The sequence below is a fragment of the Rhinolophus sinicus genome, chromosome 16 (assembly GCF_057876585.1).
Source record: "Rhinolophus sinicus isolate RSI-liver-muscle chromosome 16, RSI-T2T, whole genome shotgun sequence".
In the NCBI taxonomy this organism is placed as follows: Eukaryota; Metazoa; Chordata; class Mammalia; order Chiroptera; family Rhinolophidae; genus Rhinolophus; species Rhinolophus sinicus.
The window spans coordinates 100,777,109-100,800,088 of record NC_142516.1 but is presented as its reverse complement, the minus strand read 5'-3'; the positions used below and the strand labels follow the sequence as shown (position 1 = coordinate 100,800,088).

Here is a 22,980-nt window from a genome sequence, read left to right as displayed (position 1 = left end):
AAGCTCTCAACAACAGAGTTGCCTGTTTGATTCCCACATGGGATGGTGGGCTGTGCCCTCTGCAACTAAAGGTCGAAAACCGCAACTGGACTTGGAGCTGAGCTGCGCCCTCCACAACTAGATTGAAGGACAACAACTTGGAGCTGATGGTGGGCCCTGGAGAAGCATACTGTTCCCCAATATTCCCCCAATTAAAAAGAAAAATAAAAGACCCAGTTTAAAGAGATAGAACAGGCAATAGAATCAGACTCAGATATGAAAGAGATATTGGAATTATTGGACTGGAATTTTAAAACAAGTATGATCAATATGCTGAGGCATCATGTAAAAAGTATACAATATAAAAGAATTGATGAATAATGAATAATAAAGAGAAATGAAAAGTCTAAGAAAGAATTAAAGGGAAATGCCAGAAATCAAAAATATGATAATACAAATGAAGAATGACTTTGATAAGCTCATCTATAAACTACACACAACCAAGGAAAGAATCAGTGAGCTTCAAGAAATATTAATAGCAACTCAGAAAACTGCAAAGTAAAGAGAAAAAAAAAGAATTTAAAACACGGGGCAATATATCCAAGAACTATAAGACAATTTTTAAAAAGATAACATATGCAACAGGAATATCAGAAGAAGAAAAAAGAAAAAAGGGAAGAAGAAATGTTGAAGTAAAAATGGCTGAGAATTGTCCAAAATTAATGACAGTCATCAAACTACAGATCTAGAAAGTTCATAAAATACAAAGCAGGAAAATACCCAATATCATACTCAAACTTCAGACAAAAATAAAATCTTGAAACAGCCAGAACAACAAAAAAACTTACCTATACAGGAACAAGGATAAGAAACCTTAAAAGTGAGACGAGAGTGAAAATATTTAATGTGTTGAAAGGAAAAAAATAAACACCAACAAAATTCTCTATACAGAGAAATCATCCTTTAAATCTGGAGGACAAATAAATACTTTATCAGACAAACAAACATTGAGAGATTTTTCTCACCAGTAGACCTGCTTTGCAAGAGGTGTTAATAGAAGTTCTTTAGAGAGCAAGAAATAATATAGGTCAGAAATTTGGATCAACATAAAGAAAGGAAGAATATTAGAGAAGGAATAAATGAAGTCAAATAAAATCTTTTCTTTTTCACATTCTTAGTTGATCTGACATAATTGTTTATTCAAAATAATAATAACAACAATGTATTCTGTGATAATAACTTTTGGATAAGTCAAATCAATGACAGTAATGTTATAAGGGATGGAAGAGAGGAATTGGGAATATTTTGTTATAAGGTACTTGCACTACCCATGAAGCAGTATAGTTATTTAAAAATGAATTTAGATTAGTTGTAAGTGTATTTTAAAAATTTGAGGGCAACCACTAAAATAATTTTTTTTAGATGTCCTTGATATGCCAAGAGATGAGAGAAAGTGAAATCGTATAAAATGCTCAGTTAAAACCAGATAAAGCTAATAAAGAGTGGAAAAGCCCCCAGAAAAGAAACAAAGAACAAGGGCAATAAATAGAAAACAGTAAAAATATGATAGAAATTATTCCAACTACATCAGTAATGCCTTTAAATGTCAATAATCTAAATACACCCCAATTAAAAGAGAGAGATAGAGCGAATTTTTAGAAAGGCCAATTATATATTGTCTATAAGAAACCCACTTTAAATATGAAGTAACAGATAAATTAAAAGTAAAGGAATAGGAAAAGATATATGCTAACACTAATCAAAACAAAGCCTGAATAGCTACTATATAAATGTCAAATGAACAGACTTAAGATCAAGGGAAATTCTTAGGAATAAATGAAAAAATTACCTAATGATAAAGAGGTCAATTCTCTAAGAAAATTTAACAATTCTTAATGTGTATACATCTAACAACACAACATCAACAAAAACTGTAGAGGTTCAAGGAGAAATAGTTGACTATTATAGTTGGAGACTTCAACATCTTCTCTCAGTAACTGACAGATCCCACAAGCAGAAAATCTGTACCAACATAGCTGATCTAAATAGCACCATCAGGCAACTGGATCTAATTAACATCTACATAATAGTTTATCCAACAACAGCAGAATGAACATTCTTTCCAAGCTCACATGGAACCAAGACAATCAACATTCTGGGTCATGAATATCTCTTAACAAATTTAAAAATATAGGAATCATACATGGTATGCTTTCATACCACAATGAAATTTAACTAGAAGTCAGTAACAGAGAGATAGCTGGAAAACACAAAAACATTTGGAGATTAAACAAAACACTTTCAAATAACACATGGGTCAAAGAAGTCTCAAGAGATGTTAAACAATATTTTGAACTATAGTAAAATGAAAACTAAAGTTCACAAAACTTGTGGGATACAGCAAAGGCAGAGTTTAAAGGGAAATTTCTAACATTGAATGCATACGAGGTGTGATCAAATAATACAGTGAAAGTTTAAATTAAAAAATATATATTACAGTAAAAGACACATTGCCATTATTTCCCCTCAAAATACTCCCCCTCTCTTCGAACACATTATCTCATCATTCTTGCCACTTTCTGAAGCAGTTCTGGAAGTCCTCTTTCGTGAGTGTCTTTAGTTGCTCTGTCATGGCTACCTCACTATCCTGAGTCATTTTGACTTTGGGAAAGAGCCAGAAGTCACACAGTGCCAGATCTGGTGAATAAGGTGGATGAGGACATAACATAAGGTCTTGTTTTGTTTTTTATTATTAGTTTCAAGGGTACAAAGCAACATAATAGTAACATATTTATACCCCTCACAAAGTTGATAACCCCCTCCCCCAAGCTACTGCCCTCTGACATCTTATATAGCTGTTACGATATCATTGACTATGTTCTTTATGCTATACTCCACATCCCATGACTATATGCATATATATATATATATATATATATATATATATATATATATATATATATATATATATAATTATAGTTGACAAAATATTATTCTACTTCAGCTTCAGATGGACATCGCAAAGCTCCTTGTCACACATTGCTTCTGGTATGTCAATTTCTGTCAAATAAAAACATTGCGGTGTGTCTTCATCCACCTTATTCACTGGATCTGGCACTGTGCGACTTCTGGCTCTTCCCCAAAGTTAAAATGACCATGAAAGGTAAAGATTTTGAATTGATTCATGATATTGAGGCAGCCATGATAGTGTAGCTAAAGACACTCACGAAAGAGGACTTCCAGAACTGCTTCAGAAAGTGTCAAGGATGATGGGATAAGTGTGTTCAAAGTGAGGGGGAGTATTTTGAGGGGGATTAAGGGCATGTCTTGTACTGTAATAAATTTTTTTAATTTAAACCTTCACCACATTGTTTGATCACACCTCATATATTGGAAAGAATAAAGAACCAAAATCCATAATTCAAACTTCTACCTTAGGGAACTAGAAAAATAACACCAAGCTAAATTCAGAATAAACAGAAGAAAATAAAAAATAAAAATTCAAGCAAAAAAAATAAAAAATAAAAGTCAAAATTAACCAAATTGAAAATAAAAAACAGAGAAAACTTTGTTAAAATCTGCTTCTTTGGAAATAGCAATAAAATTGATAAGCCTCTAGCCAGGTTAACTAAGAAAGAAAGAGAAAAGACATCAATTACTAATATCAGAAAGAAACAACATAACTAAAGATCTCATGGACATTAAAATAACAATAGAGGAACATTATGAACAACTCTATGCACAGATTTGATAACCTAGATTGAATGAATCAATTTCTTGAAAGACATAATCTACCAAAACTCACACAGGAAGAAATAGAGAATCTGAATAGGCCTATATCTATTAAATAAATTGAATCAATAATTAATACCTTTGAAAACAAAAGTCAACAGGCACTGATGGGTTGGTTCACAGGTAAATTATACCAAATATTTAAGGAAGAAATTACAGAAGAAATTCTCTACAACCTCTTCCAGAAATAGAAGCAGGGGTAAAACTTCCTAACTCATTCTTTTTTTTTTTTAAATTAAAGTTTATTGGGGTGACCGTTGTTAGTAAAGTCACATAGATTTCAGGTGTACAATTCTGTATTACATCATCTATAAATCACACCGTATATTCACCACCCAGAGTCAGTTCTCCTTCCATCACCATATATGTGATCCCTTTTACCCTCATCTACCACCCCGCTCCCCCTTACCTTCTGTCCTAACTCATTCTATGAAGCCAGCGTTACCCTAATACCAAACACAATGACATAACAATAAAAGTAAACTATGGATCAATGTCTCTCCTGAACATAAATGTAAAAAGTCTCAATAAAATATTAACAAATTGAACCCAACAACATAAGAAAATTAAATGAGCTAGTGGGACATACCCCAGGTATACAGGCTGGTTCAACATTTGAATATCATTAATCCATCAACAGGCTACAGAAGAAAAGTGATATGATTATATCAATAGATACAGATAAATCATTTGATAAAATCCAACACTAATTCACAGGGGGGAAAAAAAAACTCTCAGCAAACTAGAAAAATACAGAATTTCCTCAACTTCATAAGGCTAACATCATACTTAATGGTGAGAAATTAGATGCTTTTCTGCTATGATCAGAAACAAGATAAAGATGTCCCTCTCACCACTCCTATTCAACATCATACTGGAAATCCTAGCTAATGAAATAAGACAAGAAAAGGAAATAAAACATATAAGAACTTAGAAGAAAGAAATGAAGGAAGATATAGCTAAATTGGTGGTAAAGAAGGGTAGGAGAAATATATTTGGAGATACGGACTTTTGATTTTGGGAAGAGAACTATGAATATACCTATGATCTGGAGGAGAAGTTATAGAAAGAAAAATGTTTAAGATATGGAATATAGAGAGAATAATCCATAAAGCAATGTCCCTTAGAACCAGCAAGGGACAGAATTCAGGATATAGGTAAAAGGAGACACAACAATTAATGCTGAAGTTAAATATCCCCAGGTTTGTCTTTAATCAGTCATTGACAGAGGCAGTAGAAAAAGAATAACTGGGTTAATGACTCTCTAGAATTCTGGGGTTTTCTACCCTAAAAAAGAAGAAAAAAAATCCACCTAGGCTATGTATTTTCATGTTCTCAAGAAGTTATTCCCCCTCAGGCTCTGCAGAAATAGCCATACCAAGGAAAATTTCCATTCTCCCTCCTCATTCTACCTCTCTTTCCATCCCTGACACATAAAATCATTGCTGTGTTTCAAACCATATGCAGTTTTGCTAGATTTTATATTCAATTATTAATTGTGCTGGAATTTCTCACAATGAAATTTTTAACAGAAGCGTCTCACTTACCCAAAGTCAACTGGAAGACAATCCCATTAAAGAAAATGAATAATGGTAATTAATAACGATAATGATTACTATTACTGAGCACTATTATGTGTCAGACAAAGTGTATCTGCTATGATGCTTCACTTCATCCTTGCTGAATGGGCACTTAGTACCAGTGCATGTTAGACCACTAGACAGTTTTTAAAGTGAAAAGTTTGTTTTGAAACTATTCCTAAACTAGTTTATAACATGAGGTAAATTTATTAAGTCTGGTTAAATGGAGGAGAAGTAATTTAAACATATTTTATGCTTTTAAAATGTTACTGGTAAAATATTACCTAGGCTAAAGAAAAATTGGCTCATGGATCACAGTAACTCATTAGAAGTTGGACAGTGGAATCTGTTTCCTGGCAAAGGTTTCCTCCTAAAAATTAGAAGAAAATCTTTAGCTGAAGCCAAAGTAAAAAATAACTCCAGTGTGCCACATTTGAGAATGTCAAGTAAGCAGAACTCTAGTTGGACTAAACATTTTTATTTATAATAGGTACCAGACTAGTTTATCTTTATCATCACTAAAGTTAAATTTTGCTTTGATTTGGTGCAGTTTGTAATGAATTTTTTTTCTAAAACAGTTACATATGATTTTAGTATCTTTCTAATGGTTAAGTAATCTTTGTTTAAAATTCAATTCAATTGCTAAATTGTCGTTTATAGAGTAATTTTAATGAAATGTTGTTACTCACATCTCAAAATAAGCCAAATTCATTTGTAGAACCACTTTTAAATCGGTATAATTTACTACTTACATTTTTAAACCATGACTTTCTAACCGACCATATATAAGTAACAATTAAGAAACCATATTTCTGTAAATGTAGACATTTCAATACTTTTCTTTTGGAAACTTTGTTGCATGCTGGGGAACTGGTAAGTGACAATGACTGGGTGGAAAGCTTGAATATGGGAAAGAAAGGAAAAGTAACATGTGAGCATAAGGCTTTCATCCAGGTCCAAAATGCAGCTCAACAGATGAACAAGCACAAGTAATCAGAGAACAGAGAATAAACCAGGAAACCTTAGGCACAAGGAAGGAAGCTCGAATCAATCAGAGAAAAATCTTGAGGTAACAGCAGAAAGATAAATTGAGAGCATTTGCAGATTCAAAGTAATAGGACATTTATTACAATAGACTTGCTCGATAGTCCAAAGTATTTTATTGTCCCTGGGTCAGAATATTTTGGAGGCATGAAAAGATTTGGCATGTCCTAGAAAAAATAATGGTACAGATTAGAACATTAATTCCCTAGAAATATCCTCTTCCTATCAACACCAACTCTTTATCCATCTTCATTAGGGATAGCTAAACTACAAAGTCATAAAAATAGATACTGTTCAGATAATATTTTAAATTTCTCTGCAATTCTTGGATAAAAGGTATTGCAAATGATACACAACAATCAGCTTTCTGGAAGTTATTTTTCAGATACTGCTCATATTCTGGAACATAGATAACAGACAGAAATGAAAGTAAAGCTCCTCTGGCAATTCAAAACAGAACTAGTCATTCATTCACTCATTATTTGTTGAGTAATTACACCATGAACAAGTGATAGTACTGGATGCCACAAAACACTGGAGAAAATACAACCTCTGCCCTATGGCTTATAGTCCATTGGAAAAGATAATGGTATAACAGGGCATGCACAGGGTATCCAGAGATATATAGCAGAAACCCATATCCCCATCACTCCCTGAAGAAGATGGCATGATAGGGATCAGGGAAAGCTATCCAAAGGATAAAACCAAATTAATATTTAGATGATAATGTTTTGGGGAAAAGGTAGGCAAGGTTGTGAGGGAAAAGGAGAGGAAGATGTTGTTTTAGGCAAAGTACAAAATAAGTGAGTTGAACTCAACAGAAGAATGCAATGCATTTGAGGAATCAAAAAGAAATACATTTTACTCAACAATTATTTATTGAACATTTAGATGGCTATGAATAGAGCCATGGACAAGACATACAAGATCTCTGCTCTCCTACTGTTTATACTTTGGTTGTTTGAAATACATTCAAAACAGAGGAAACAACAGAAACTAGAAAGGCTTGATGTGTTTCAGGAATAAAGAATGGGCCAGAGAGGCCCAATGTATTGACCAAGAATTGTGATCTGTAGTAAGGTGGACATATAGTTCGGACTCAGATCCCATAGGGCTTTGTTAGCCAGAGTCAATATATTTTCTTTTATTTATTTCTGGAGGGTTTTAAGTAGAGGAGATATAGAATTTGATTTACATTTTTCAAAGTTTACTCTGGCTCTATTATGTATAGAGAGTGACAATGAAAGCAAAAAAATCACAGACTAGTATATTCAGGCAACGCAGAGATGATTGTGGCTTACAATGGAAGCAATGGAAATGACAGAAAGTGTTGAATTTTGGGTATAGAGTTATAGAGACAGAATTTATAGCACTTGTCAACGAATGCAATAGGCATGAGGAGCTAAGGGAAAGAAAGATATCAAGATTAATACAGTGGCTGGAATTTAAAGGAAATGATAAGGCTGGCATGAAAGATGAGGTGGAGCAAAAACAAGAACTATGTATTATATGTCTTTGTAGAATCTAAATATTAATACCAAGGATAATAAGAATCCATTGAAGGATTTTAGGAGCTATTTTTCCCTGAGTAGATATACATTTTTGAAAGATCACTCTGATGGAAAAGTGATCACACAGAAAAGATCATGTAAGTATTGTAAAAACATCTATAGAAAAAAATATAAAGCATTATTAGAAGAGAAAAAGAAACTTAATTAAATGGAGATATATTCATGGATTAGGAGATTCGGTGTTATAAAGATTTCAGTCCTCTCCATAGTTACTATGTAAATTCAGTGCTATGGCAATCAAAATCTCCAAAAGTTATTTTTTGTTACTGAGTGTTATGGTTCTAAAATGTCTATGGAGGAAAGCCCTGATAATAGATAAAATCATTTTGAAGAAAGGAAGAGTGTAGGAGTTCTTGCCCTTCCAGATATCAAGACTTACCAAAAAATAAAAATAAAAAAAGCTGTAGTAACTAAACTATGTGATAATTAACAGGGTGAGAGAAAAACAGACTAATTAAGCAGATAGATAACTCAGAAACTGGCTGGATGTAAAAGGAAAAAATATAGTAATGGTATTAAAAGAAAAAAATGTGTATATATATATATATATATATATATATATATATATATATATATATATACACACACAATAAATACATGGTATTGGGATAATTATTTATTCATATGAAAAAAATTAGATTCCTACCTCACAATACACACTGTAGCCAAAGGGAAAAAGGAAGCAAAGGATGCAAATGTTGCAATATTTTAGGGTTAGTGCCCTCAGTGGATGGCCTATTCTTTCCTGTGAGGTAAGATCACCCACTGAAAGTGACAGTAAAAGTAAAATATTTTTCAAAAGGGGGAGAATTTTGAAGCTGTGAAGAACAGGAGACAGAATTGCCTAGGAAAATATAGAAATTAAGTGTAGTATTAAAATTCATATGAGTTTGGAGACTTTGAATTTAAGGCAGCACCCATCTTAGAGCTATCCAACTTTCCTGTTCCTTTCTGATAGAGACTTAAAGGAGACAGCTGGATTAATTGAGTGTTGCTTACCACAAAGAAAGGAAAGTGGGTTGAGGAAGTTTAGAATAATATCAGGGGAATGCTCAAAGTGATGGAGCATAAACTATCAGAACTGAGAATCCAGAGTTTGGATCCATAATCAGCATGGCTGAGAAAGTCAACCAAGGTGAAAGGAGAACTTGGAGTGAAGACAAAAACAGGAACTCACATGACAAAATCTTCCCAAAATCCATGGAATAAAATGTATTCCCTTTGTTCATAGTACTTACTGGTTTTATTTTGGAGACAATTAGAATCCATTACCCAGTCTTAGAAAGTGACTGCTGTTGGACTGAGAGCAGAAAAAATACAATAAAAACCATAAATAACAAAGAGAAAAATTATGAAAGCATAACAGTTTAGGATCACTTACAATGGAGAAAATAGCCCTACATACATCAAAGACCATGGAAGGTAATATCAAAGCACAATATGATAACATTGCAAAATCCCAACAGTCAGCAAAATTTAGATCTCTCCCCCTGATCTCTCTTGGGGAATTCTCTGAGATTCAGTTTATGTAACTGTCTAATGAAGAGATTAGACTAGATTATCTCTAAATTTATTTCTAGCTTACAGCATCAATGTCCATAATGATGATCTTGATATGCCCGGAAAATATTTTTATTTAGGAATAGATTGTTTTATGTTTTAGAAAAACCTCATCAAAATAATATAAACTAAAATATCAAGGTGATAAATTTCAATTATTTGAAAATTTTACCTATATTGGATATTGCATATTCCACCGGTGGAAATAAACTAAAAGGAAATTGTAGTAGAGACCTAGTAGAGACCTAATTGAATTCTCATATTCCAGAATTCCTGTACTCCACAATTTAACACTATCTTGTTGAGTTCACTCTTTGCTTCATCTTGTGCCCCAATTAGATTGTGAGTTCCTTCAAGGCAACTTTAGTCAGTAGTTCACTTTTCTTCTCCAAGACAGTTCTGGATAAAAAATAGACACGATTTTTTTTCATGTCTAAGATGAATAAAGACCAGATTTCTAAAGTTTCAAGAGAAAAAGGACATGATCATACCCACACACAGAATACCCCAAGAACTAGCACCCAAAGCCAATAATTGTCTTATTTCAACAGAAAAACGTTTAATGAGACTCCTGATATCCTACATCAAAGGGTTTATTTTTTTTAATGTAATGTTAAAATGGATTTTTTCACATAAAACAAATCAATCCCTAGCCTTACCCATTTCTGGCTCATATATCATGGACTGCAGATGTTTTTAAAACATTATTTGTCTTGATCTGCTTTCCAGTTATGCAAAAAAGCAACATATCAAACACAAAACGCCTAGAATTTTACAACTGGGCCCAAACCTAGAATTCAGATTATTCTTATTAATTGCCCCAGTGCTTTCCAAAATAGATCATAGCCATAAAACTGATTGTAAAAGCAGTTAAGAAAAGAGCACTTTATATTTTAAAGACTACAAAATGAGGTACTAGCTGAGATGACAGCAAATCTTTAGTCTAAACTTAATGTTTCCAGGAACAGATGAACCCTGGGCTCCCCTCCACCAGCAACTAAATCTCCACCAGTCTTTTGCAAAGAATGACAAAAGCACTAGCAGCCAAAGGCACGTGTGCCACACTCTTCTTAACTTATTTCGCTTGTCCTGGCTTGTTTCTCCATGGAGCATGAAAGTTCCTTCCAAAAAACTTCAAAAGACCCTCAACAGCAAAAATAAAATAAATACATGTCAAGAGGATTGGGCTGTTGGTGAAACAAAACTTACAACATTCTCTACCACTGGAGTTGAACATCTTTTATGCTCTGAGGGTTCTCTGGCATTAAAAGAAAAGTAAAATCTCTTGTTCATGTTTCTGTACTTAAAAACCTGAAGCAATTTCAACAGAGTATCCAAATGTGGACATAATCCATTTGGACATGTGTTTCTTTTTCATTCAACTCACAATCATCAGACACTAAAGATATAGAGGAATAAGAAAGAAATCGCATAAACAGAGGCCCAGAGTTCATCAATGCACAAACACATAGTAAATAGCAGAACAGGGACTAGAACCCAGGATTCCTCATTGAGAGTCTAACGCTCTTTCCACCACATCAAGATGCTGCTTGTGTCAAGTTTCACATTAACATCCCCACAATTAATGGAAACATATCTCTTCAGCAAAGACATTTTCCTTTCACAGGGTTAAAGTCTGGCCCACTCTTCGTAAAGTATACTAATAGTGAGCTATTTATATTTTGTGTCATATTCTGACAATTGTTATTTTAAATCACTAAGAGTACTATAATTAATCACAGATTAAGTAACATTGATTAAATTAATTATAATTGAGATAACACCTTTATACAGGCACAGAGATGTAATACGTGGAATCCAAGGCTACTGTTAAAACGCCCAACCTTCCTTTCTCCTCTATAACTCTGAAGTACAGAACAGTAAGCTAAAACTTCTCTGAATTCAATCATTTGGGACTACTGCTCCATTTTTCATATACCTCCCACAACTCTTACTCTAGAGCTACCAAGGATGCTCAAAACTAGCTCTCCCACTTCCAAAACCACCATCCAAAAGTAGGTTTGATCACATGTCGCTTTTTCAAAATCAGGAGCATTTTATATATATTTAAAAAGCTATACTATAACATGACTAACAGAAATTCTTCATCCTCTCTTTGCCACATCTGTGAGGCTGAAGACCATTCTCAGCAATCAGATGGCGGACATTCCAGAAAATGTGGACATCACTCTAAACGGGATGCAGAGTTATTGGGAAGGGCCCCAGAGGCATCCTACAGAAGGACTTCTATCACATCAATATCGAACTCAGTCTCCTTGGAAAGAAAAGGAGACTCCGGGTTGACAAATGATGGGGAAATAGAAAGGAGTTGGCTCTTGTCCACTCTCTGTAGTCACGTACAGAACATGACCAAGGGTGTTACCCTGGGCGTCCATTATGAGATTAGGTCTGTGTGTGCTCACTTCCCCATCAACACTGTTATTCAGGAGAACGGTTCTCCTGTTGAAATATGAAATTTCTTGGGTGAAAAATACATCCACATGGTCTGGATGAGGTCAGGTGTTGCTTGTTCAGTATCTCAAGCCCAAAAAGATGAGTGAATTCTTGAAGGAAATGACACTGAACTTGTATCAAATTCGGCTACTTTGATTCAACAAGCCACAACAGGTAAAAACAAGAATATCAGAAAATTTTGGATGGTATCTATGCTTCTGAAAAAAGAACAGTTCAGCAGGTTGATGACTAAAACCTAAATTGTCCAGCTACAGAAATGTCAAGATGCTCAGTGATTTCTCAGAGCTATTTGTGATATTTTAAAGATGCAATAAAAGTCATGTATTGAAAAAAATTATTCACTTCCAGAAAAATGGCGGAGTGAGGTGAGCCTCTGTAAAGCTCCCCTGGAATTTACAAAGAATCGAACAACAAAAACTCCACAAAGGACCCCCTGCACAGCAGACAGGCAAGACGAAGAGGCCCACTACCGACTGAAATCACCTACAGGTGGGAGATTCGCGCGCACGAGCGGGGGGGAGGAGGAAAGTGAGAAGTGCGCGGAGACGCAGCTCCGCGGGCGCAGTACTCAGACCCAGCTCAGTGCGCCGAGCTCGCTGCTTCCCAGAACTACTGCAGCTGCGGGAGATCAGACTGCTAGGGCTCCGCCAGGGCTCCACAGGGCTGAGGGGACAGCATATAACACGGCTGAACCCAACGCTCACGGCAGAGACCTCGGAGAAAAGACTGAGGGAAAAAGGCTGAAAACGGTGGTTTAAGCCCGCACTGCCGAGCAGAGAACAGAGCCTTAGGCACTGAGACTAGCCGCCCCTCCCTCCCCTCCCAGAGCTCGCCCCGCCCCCACCTGCCCCGTGCTAGAAGCGAAACAGTAGCAGTGTCAGATCAAAACAACAGAAAATTTGCTATATTTGAGAACTGTGGCCCACAAACACAAATCCACAGCCCAACTAGTTCCGGCAAAGGGAAGAGAGCTGTGGAAGCAGGACCGGCTGTGGTGGTGGTCGCTGCCATTGCTCTGGGCCACCTCTCACAGCTCACCCCGCCCCTGGCCCCACCTATCTGGGCGGATCCCTGCAGGAGTAAACAGAACTGCTGAACAAAAGAAAGACCTCTTCCTATCAACTTGTTGCAGAAGTCACTCCTGTAGATGTCTAGGAAGAGAAATAGTAAACCAGTAATCGCCATGAGTAACCAAGGCAACAAGATAGCTCAGAAAGAAAGTGAAAAATCTCCAGAAAAGGCACTTAAAGATACAGAAATATGTGACTTAAATGACAGAGAATTCAAGGCTGCAGTTCTGAAAAAACTCAACGAGATACAAGAAAACACAGATAGGCAGTTAAATGAACTCAGAAACTCAATTAAAGAACAGTATGAGCATTTTACGAAAGAGATTGAAATTTTAAAAAAGAACCAAATAGAATTTCTGGAGATTAAGAACTCAATAGAAGAAATTAAGAATGAAATAACCAGCTTAGGTAGTAGAGTTGACCAGATGGAGGAAAGAATCAGTGACATCGAAGATAGAAACCTGGAAATGACACAGATAGAAGAAGAAAGAGACTTGAGACTTAAAAGAAATGAAAGAACTCTACAAGAACTTTCTGACTCCATCAGAAAGAGCAATATAAGAATAATGGGCATACCAGAAGGAGAAGAAAGAGAGAAGGGAACAGAGAATATATTCAAACAAATCGTCGATGAGAACTTCCCAAATTTGTGGACAGAACTGGACCCTCGAATCCAAGAAGCAAATAGAACACCTAGTTACCTCAATCCCAACAGGCCTTCTCCAAGGCACATTGTACTGAAGCTGTCTAAAATCAACGACAAAGAAAGAATCCTCAAGGCAGCCAGGGAAAAGAAGACGGTAACTTACAAAGGAAAGCCCATTAGATTATCATCAGATTTTTCAGCAGAAACTCTACAAGCCAGGAGGGAGTGGAACCAAATATTCAAACTATTGAAAGAGAGAAATCATGAGCCAAGAATAATATATCCAGCAAAGATATCCTTTAGATATGAAGGAGGAATAAAGACCTTTCCAGACATACAGAAGCTGAGGGAATTTTCTAATACACGACCTGCACTACAAGAAATACTAAAGGAGGCTATCCGACCATCATCAACAGGGACAATTTGTGGCAACCAAAACTCAAAAAGGGGGAGAATAAAGGCCTGAACCGGAATATGGGAATGGAGAAAGTAAGCGTGCTGAAGAAAATGGAATACTCTAAATATCAAACTTACTTTTACATAAACTTAAGGGTAACCACTCAAAAAAAATCCAGAACTGAAATATATACTGAAATAAAAGAAGAAACAGAGGGTAACATCATAGAATACCACCACACAGAAATAATAGACACCAACAAAAAGGCAAAGAAACAATGGAGACACAGCCTTACCAGAAAACTAAAGATAGAATGACAGGAAATCTTCACATATCAATAATCACCCTAAATGTAAATGGACTGAACTCACCAATAAAAAGGCACAGAGTAGCAGATTGAATCAAAAAACTAAACCCAACCATATGCTGTCTACAAGAGACACATCTCAGCTACAAGGACAAGCATAGACTCAAAGTGAAAGGGTGGAAATTGACACTCCAAGCAAATGGTACCCAGAGAAAATCAGGTGTAGCCATAATGATATCAGATGAAACAGACTTCAAGGTGAAAAAGATAACAAGAGACAAAGATGGACATTTCATAATGGTGAAGGGGACTGTAAAACAAGAAGACATAACAGTCATCAATATTTATGCCCCCAGTCAGGGAGCACCGAAATACACCAAGCAACTACTAACATAACTAAAGGGAGAAATTGACCAAAACACAATTATACTAGGGGACTTAAATACATCATTGACAGCTATGGATAGATCATCCAAACAGAAAATAAATAACGAAATAGTAGCCCTAAATGACACATTAGATGAAATGGACATAATTGACATTTATAGAGCACTTCATCCTAAAACATCAGACTACACATTCTTTTCTAGTGTACATGGAACATTCTCAAGGATAGACCATATATTGGGACATAAAATCAGTCTCAACAAATTTAAAAAGATTGAAATCATACCATGCATATTCTCTGATCACAAGGCTTTGAAATTGGATATCAACTGTAAAAAGAAAGCGGGAAAAAACACAAATACATAGAGACTAAACAACATACTTTTAAAGAAGGACTGGGTCAAAGAAGAAATTAGAGGAGAGATCAAAAGATACATAGAAACAAATGACAATGAAAATACATCCTACCAAAATTTTTGGGAGGCAGCGAAAGCAGTTTTAAGAGGGAAATTTATCTCATTACAGGCCTATCTCAAGAAACAAGAAAATTCCCAAATAAATAACCTCATGTTACACCTTAAAGAACTAGAAAAAGAAGAACAGGTAAAACCCAAGGTCAGCAGAAGAAAGGAAATAACAAAAATTAGAGCAGAAATAAATGAAATAGAGAACAGAAAGACAATAGAAAAAATTAATGTGACAAAGAGCTGGTTCTTTGAGAAGATTAACAAAATTGACAAACCCTTGGCTAGACTTACTAAGATAAAAAGAGAGAAGACACTGATTAACAAAATCAGAAACGTAAAAGGGGAAGTTATCACGGACACCACAGAAATACAAAGGATCATCCAAGAATACTATGAAGGACTATATGCCACCAAATTCAACAACCTAGAAGAAATGGATAAGTTCTTAGAAACATATAGCCTTCCAAGGCTGAACCATGAAGAACTGGAAAATCTAAACAGACCGATCACCAGTAACGAAATTGAATCAGTCATCCAAAACCTTCCCAAAAGCAAAAGTCCGGGACCAGATGGCTTCACTAGTGAATTCTACCAAACCTTCAAAGAGGATCTAATACCAATTCTGCACAAACTCTTCCAAAAAATTGAAGAAGAAACAGTACTCCCCAACTCATTTTATGAGGCCAACATTACCCTGATACCAAAACCTGGTAAGGACAGCACAAAAAAAGAAAACTACAGACCAATATCTCTGATGAATACCGATGCAAAAATCCTAAATAAAATTCTAGCAAATCGAATACAACAATGTATTAAAAAGATTATTCATCACGACCAAGTGGGGTTCATCCCAGGGGCACAAGGATGGTTCAACATACGCAAATCCATCAATGTGATACATCATATAAACAAAATAAAGGACAAAAATCATATGATTATATCAATTGATGCAGAAAAAGCATTTGACAAGATACAACATCCATTTATGATTAAAACACTTAATAAAATAGGTATAGAAGGAAAATACCTTAACATAATAAAAGCCATATATGACAAGCCCTCTGCTAATCTCATAATTAATGGAGAAAGACTGAAGCCCTTTGCTCTACGTTCAGGAACACGACAGGGATGTCCCCTATCACCTCTGCTTTTCAACATCGTGTTGGAAGTCCTTGCCAGAGCAATCAGGCAAGAGAAAGAAATAAAAGGCATCCAAATTGGGAATGAAGAAGTTAAATTATCACTCTTTGCAGATGACATGATGCTATATATAGAAAACCCTAAAGATTCCACCAAAAAGCTATTAGAAACAATCAACGAATACAGTAAAGTTGCTGGCTACAAAATCAACGCACAAAAGTCCATTGCCTTCCTATATACCAACAATGAAATCTCAGAAAAAGAAATACAAAAAACAATTCCTTTTACAATTGCATCAAAAAGAATAAAATACCTAGGAATAAACTTAACCAAGAATGTGAAAGACCTATATGCTGAAAACTATAAGACTTTTCTGAAAGAAATTGAAGAAGACACAAAGAAATGGAAAGACATTCCGTGTTCATGGATTGGAAGAATCAACATAGTTAAAATGGCCATATTACCCAAAGCAATATACAGATTCAATGCAATCCCCATCAAAATCCCAATGGCATGTTTTAAAGAAATAGAACAAAAAATCATCAGATTTGTTTGGAACCACAAAAGACCCCGAATAGCCAAAGCAATCTTAAGAAAAAAGAACTATAATGGAGGTATCACACTTCCTGACTTTGGCTTGTACTACAGGGCCACAGTAATCAAAACAGCATGGTATTGGCAGAAAAACAGACAAATAGACCAATGGAATAGAATTGAGAACCCAGAAATAAAACCACATAAATATGGACAGATAATTTTTGACAAAGAAGCTAAAAACATACAACGGAGCAAAGACAGCCTCTTCAATAAATGGTGCTGGGAGAATTGGATAGCCACGTGCAAGAGAATGAAACTGGACTGCTATTTGTCACCATGTACCAAAATTAATTCAAAATGGATCAAAGACTTAAGCATAAGACCTGACACAATAAACTGCATAGAAGAAAACATAGGTACTAAACTTATGGACCTTGGGTTCAAAGAGCATTTTATGAATTTGACTCCAAAGGCAATGGAAGTAAAAGCTAAAATAAACGAATGGGACTATATGAAACTTAAAAGCTTCTGCACAGCAAAAGAAACCATTGACAAAATAAAGAGGCCACCAACTGAATGGGAGAAGATTTTTGCAAACAGTGCCTCCGATAAGGGGCTAGTATCCAGAATATACAAGGAACTCATGCAACTCAACAACAAAAAAACAAACAACCCAATTGAAAAATGGGCAGAGGACTTGAAGTGACATTTCTCCAAAGAGGACATACAAATGGCAAATAGACATATGAAAAAATGCTCAACATCACTAATCATCAGAGAAATGCAAATCAAAACCACAATGAGATATCACCTCACCCCAGTCAGAATGGCCATCATCAACAAGACAAATAGTAACAAATGTTGGAGAGGCTGTGGAGAAAAAGGAACCCTCATACACTGTTGGTGGGAATGCAGACTGGTGCAGCCGTTATGGAAGGCGGTGTGGAGGTTCCTCAAAAAATTACGAATAGAATTGCCATATGACCCAGCAATCCCTCTCCTGGGTATCTACCCAAAAAATCTGAAAACATTTAGAGATAAAGACACGTGTGCTCCAATGTTCATTGCAGCTTTGTTTACAGTGGCCAAGACATGGAAACAACCAAAATGTCCTTCGATAGATGAATGGAATAAGAAGTTGTGGTATATATACACAATGGAATACTATTCGGCAGTAAGAAAAGATGATATAGGAACATTTGTGACAACATGGATGGATCTTGAGAGTGTAATGCTGAGCGAAATAAGTCAGACAGAAAAAGCAGAGAACCATGTGATTTCACTGATATGTGGTATATAAACCAAAACAACAAAAGAACAAGACAAACAAATGAGAAACAGAAACTCATAGACACAGACAATGGTTTGGTGGTTGCCAGAGGGTAAGGGGGGTGGGGGGTGGGGGGTGGGAGATGAGGGTAAGAGGGATCGAATATATGGTGATGGAAGGAGAACTGACTCTGGGTGATGAACACACAACGGGATTTATAGATGATGTAATACAGAATTGTACACCTGAAATCTATGTAATTTTACTAACAATTGTCACCTCAATAAATTTAATTAAAAAAAAAAAAGAAAAAAAAATTATTCATAATTGCTATGTTGTAAGAGCTGCTAAAAGTTTTCTCTAGTACAAACTGTATAAAATTAGATATTGAGTACTTCTCATGAAAGAAAACATGAAACTTAAAGTGGGGCTTGTGAGAGGAGAAATGCTTATCATACCAAATCTCCCTATAGTCTTAACATATTTTTATGCTTCTCAGCCTCTTCTCCAGTTATTTCTAGGACATCATTTTCTTTTCTCCAATTATCCATCATGTCTCCTTCTCAGTGCCCATGTGGACTTTTTTTCCCCTGCCTGTCCATAAATGTTGATGAGTCTCAATATTTCAACTCAAAAATTTTTACCACCTCATTCCCTATGTCTTCCATAGATAATGTCATCTATTATCATGAATATAGCTATTACCTATATGCTGATAACACCTCTCTATATATATTTTTCTGGGCCTACCTCATTCATTTAACAAATACAGCATTTTTTAGTCCCTTCTATGACCCAGGCACCATTCTCAATGCTGGAGTTACAACAATGAATAAAATGTAAAAATCTCTTGTCATCATGGAAACGACATTGCAGGTGAGGAAAGTGACAAACAAAATAAATAAGTAAAATATATAATATATTAGATGATGATAAATCCTGTGGCAAAAAAAAATGCAAAATGAGGAAGACAGCACTGATCAGAGCACTAAAAACATGAATACAGTTGGGTGAAATAAATTCGCTCCGCAACAAACTTTGGGATCTGTCATGTATGTCTATTAGGTCTCATATGATAAGGACAATACAGGATCTCCCATTTCAAATTAGTGCCAAAAGTTTAAAAATCTTCTTTCATTCTAAACTTCTCAGAGCTTCTCCAGATGATACCTTCAAAGTACGAATATATCCAATGTCAGTCAAGTCTTCTTAGTAGTAAACAGTTTAAATTTCTCCTCTCTGTCCTTTGTGGAAAAGATCATTGATCACAGTCCTCTATCCCAGGAATGTCACAGTGACAAACCATACATGTGGTGTGAGTGCAGAGGACAAAGCCCCTAAACCAGCATTTCCAATTATGCATTCCATGATCCAGTGATTCTGATAAACATCAATAAATGATATAGAAACAAATAATTGTTGGCTTGAATAGTTAAATACAATTGCCGAATGCTGTGTTAAACAGAATTAAATAATTTTTTTTCACAAGCCTTTTTAAAGTGTTTATGATCCTAAGGTGAATTTTGAATTTTAAATAAAGGGATAAACAGCCTTTCCCAAAAATTTGACCACAGAATCTTCTTTAAGAAAATTACTTAGGACTCATGTTATATGGACAGTCTTTCAGAATTGCTGGCTTCAACTACTCTTCCTTATTCTGCAGCTCATAAAAGAAGCCCCCCAAAGAGTGTGGCTATATTTACTAACATAGGATCACTCTGGAAATAAGTAAAGTTTAGAATATTATGAATGTGTAACACCTTCGTATACAATTGAGTACAGATTTTGGTGATGGTAGCTATCCAGAAAATAAGAAGGAATCAATCTGTTGAAATGGGTGGAGGAAAAGCAATAAACTCTAACAGGAAGAGAAAGGCAATAGGTTATTTCCTTAGAGGCAAACTTCCCCTATCAAAAATTTTCCAACAGCTAACCTTAAATTGAATAATGCCACAGATTTAATAAAATTTGGGTTAAATTTTCCTCAAGCCTTTCTTCATATTTAAAAAATTCCAAATCCCTTGAATATATCGGCCATTCATTTACTAACATTCACAGTTTTCTTCTGACTCAGTAAAAAACTAAAGAGCAAGTTAAATATTCACTATTGATAACCCATCAGATTTGCCCCTTTACAGACAAAGGAAAAAGTCATTAAATCAAAATTGAGTTGCCCACGTGTACGAGATATGTAGAGAGAAAAACTAGAGTTGATACTGTCTGCTTCTAGATCTTTTGATTTTTTTTAATAATGTTTTTCATTTTTCAATTGTAGTTGACATGCAATATTATATTAGTTTCAGGTGTACAACATAGTGATTAGACATTTATATAACTTATATAGTGATCACCCCAATAAACCTAGTACCCATCTGACACCATACATCGCTATTACAATATTATTGAATAATTTCTTATGCTATACATTATATGCCCATGACTATTTTGAAACTACCAATTCGTACTTCTTAATTCCTTCATTTTTTCACCAAACCCCCAAACCCCCATACGGCTGGCAACCATCAAAATGTTCTCTGTATCTAATAGTTTGTTTCTGTTTTGTTTATTTATTTTGTACTTTAGATTCCACATATAAGTGAAATCATATGACATTTGTCTTTCTCTGACTTACTACACTCAGCACAATACCCTCTAGGTCCATCCATATTGTTGCATGGCAGATTTCATTCTTTTTTATGGCTGAGTAATATTCTATTCTATATATGTACCACTTCTTCTTTACCCATTCGTCCACTGATAGACACCCAAGCTGCCTCCATATCTTGGCTATTGCAAATGATGTTGCAATGAATATATAGATGCACATGTCCCTTCAAAATAGTGTTTTGGGTTTCTTCAGATAAGTACTCAAAAGTGGAATTATTGGGAGCTTCTTTGTCTCTTATTATAGCCTTTGTTCTGAAGTCTGTTTTGTCTGATCTAAGTATTGTTACTCCAGCTTTCTTCTCTTTTGTTTCTGTTTTCATGAAATACCTTTTTTCATCTATTTACTTTCAGTCTGTGTGTGTCTTTTAATCTGAAATGTGTCTTCTGTGTCTTATTTTCTTATGCATTCTGCCAGTCTATCTTTTGATTGGAGTATTTAGTCCATTTACATTGAAAGTAATTGTTGATAGATATGTAGTTATTGCCATTTATTATTCATATTTTTTAATCTTTTCTTCTTCTCCTTCTTTTCTCCTACTTCTTCTTGAAGTCCCTCTAACATATCTTGTAATACTGGTTTGCTGTTGATAAACTCCTTTAGCTTTTTCTTGTCTGGGAAGCTTTTTTTGTCCTTTGATTCTAAATTATAGCTTTGTTGGGTAGAGTAATCTTGGTTGTAAGTCCCTGTTTTTCAGCATTTTGAATATTTTGTGTCAATTCTTTCTGGCCTGCAAAGTTTCTGTTGAAAAATCAACTGACAGTCTTATGGAAGCTCCCTTCGTAGGTAACAAACTGCTTTTCTCTTGCTGCTTTTAAGATCGCTCTTTGTCTTTAAATTTTGGCATTTAATGATGATGTGTCTTGGTGTGGACCTCTGAGTTCATCTTGTTTGGGATTCTCTATACTTCCTGGGCTTGTATGTGTATTTCATTCAGAAGGTTAGGGAAGATTTCCATCATTATTTCTTCAAATAGGTTTTCAATTCCTTGCTCTCTCTCTTCTCCTTCTGGTACCCATATAACGCGAGTGTTGATACACTTGATGTTGTCCCAGAGGCCCCTGAAACTCTCCTCATTTTGTAAAATTATTTTTCCTTTTTGCTGTTGTGTTGGGTGCTGTCTGCTACTTTCTCTTCCAAATTGGTGATCCAGTCCTCTGCTTCATCTGATCTATTATTGATTCCCTCTAATGTGTTCCTCTAATATGTCCCTGGCACCTTTTGAACTGTTACCCCAGTGCTGGAGCTCAGAGTGAGTGAGTCTGTCAGTGAGTAAGTCTCTATGTGGGCCCTTTAAGAGAAGTGCTTGGGATTGCAGCTGCCCTCTGTCTCACCTGGCTACTATCTGCACTGGTTTTCACAGCCAGAAATTATGGGGACTTTTCTTCCCAGAACTCGAGCCCTGGGCTGGGGAGGTTGGTGTGGCGCTGGGACCCATTGCTCCTCTGGGATATCCCACAGTTGAGATGTCCTTCCCAATTTTTAACTGCCACACATGGATGTGTATTCTAGATCTTTTTGGTATAATAACTCCTCACGTATATGGAATTTATGTATGATAATTCCACCTAAATGAACTGAGAGGCAAATTATCTACTTCAAATTATTTATTTTAATACCTCTCTCTCTTTCTCTCTCTCTCTCTCTCTCTATATATATATATATGTATATATATACATATGTATACATATATGTACATATATATGTATGTATATATACATATATACATATATATGTATATATATATATATATATATATATATATATATATATATTTCTTTTTCTTTTCAAGTTAGCAAATATTTTTCCATATAGTACCTGAAGCAACTATGAATCATATTAATGTGCTTCTGGGGAAAATATGTGTTAACAAATATGGAAGGAAACAGGGATCTATACCAATCAGATTATAGTCTGTACTTTCATTAGCTACAAGCTGTGGATTTTGGCAAGACTAACTTTCAAGGCCACATGAACTGCAGCCAACCACTTCCCTCACCACATCCCTTAATTTCAGGGTTTGTAGAGCTACACAATTTGTACAGACTTGTATGAAATTATTCACTGAAGAAAAACTGCTGATTTATCAACTA

General features: G+C 35.3%; 1 pseudogene; it reads left to right on the top strand.

The window, feature by feature from the left end:
- Positions 1-9,079: 9,079 nt before the first annotated feature.
- Positions 9,080-12,233, top strand: LOC109449806 (large ribosomal subunit protein uL6 pseudogene; annotated as a pseudogene).
- The last annotated feature ends 10,747 nt before the right edge of the window (positions 12,234-22,980 follow it).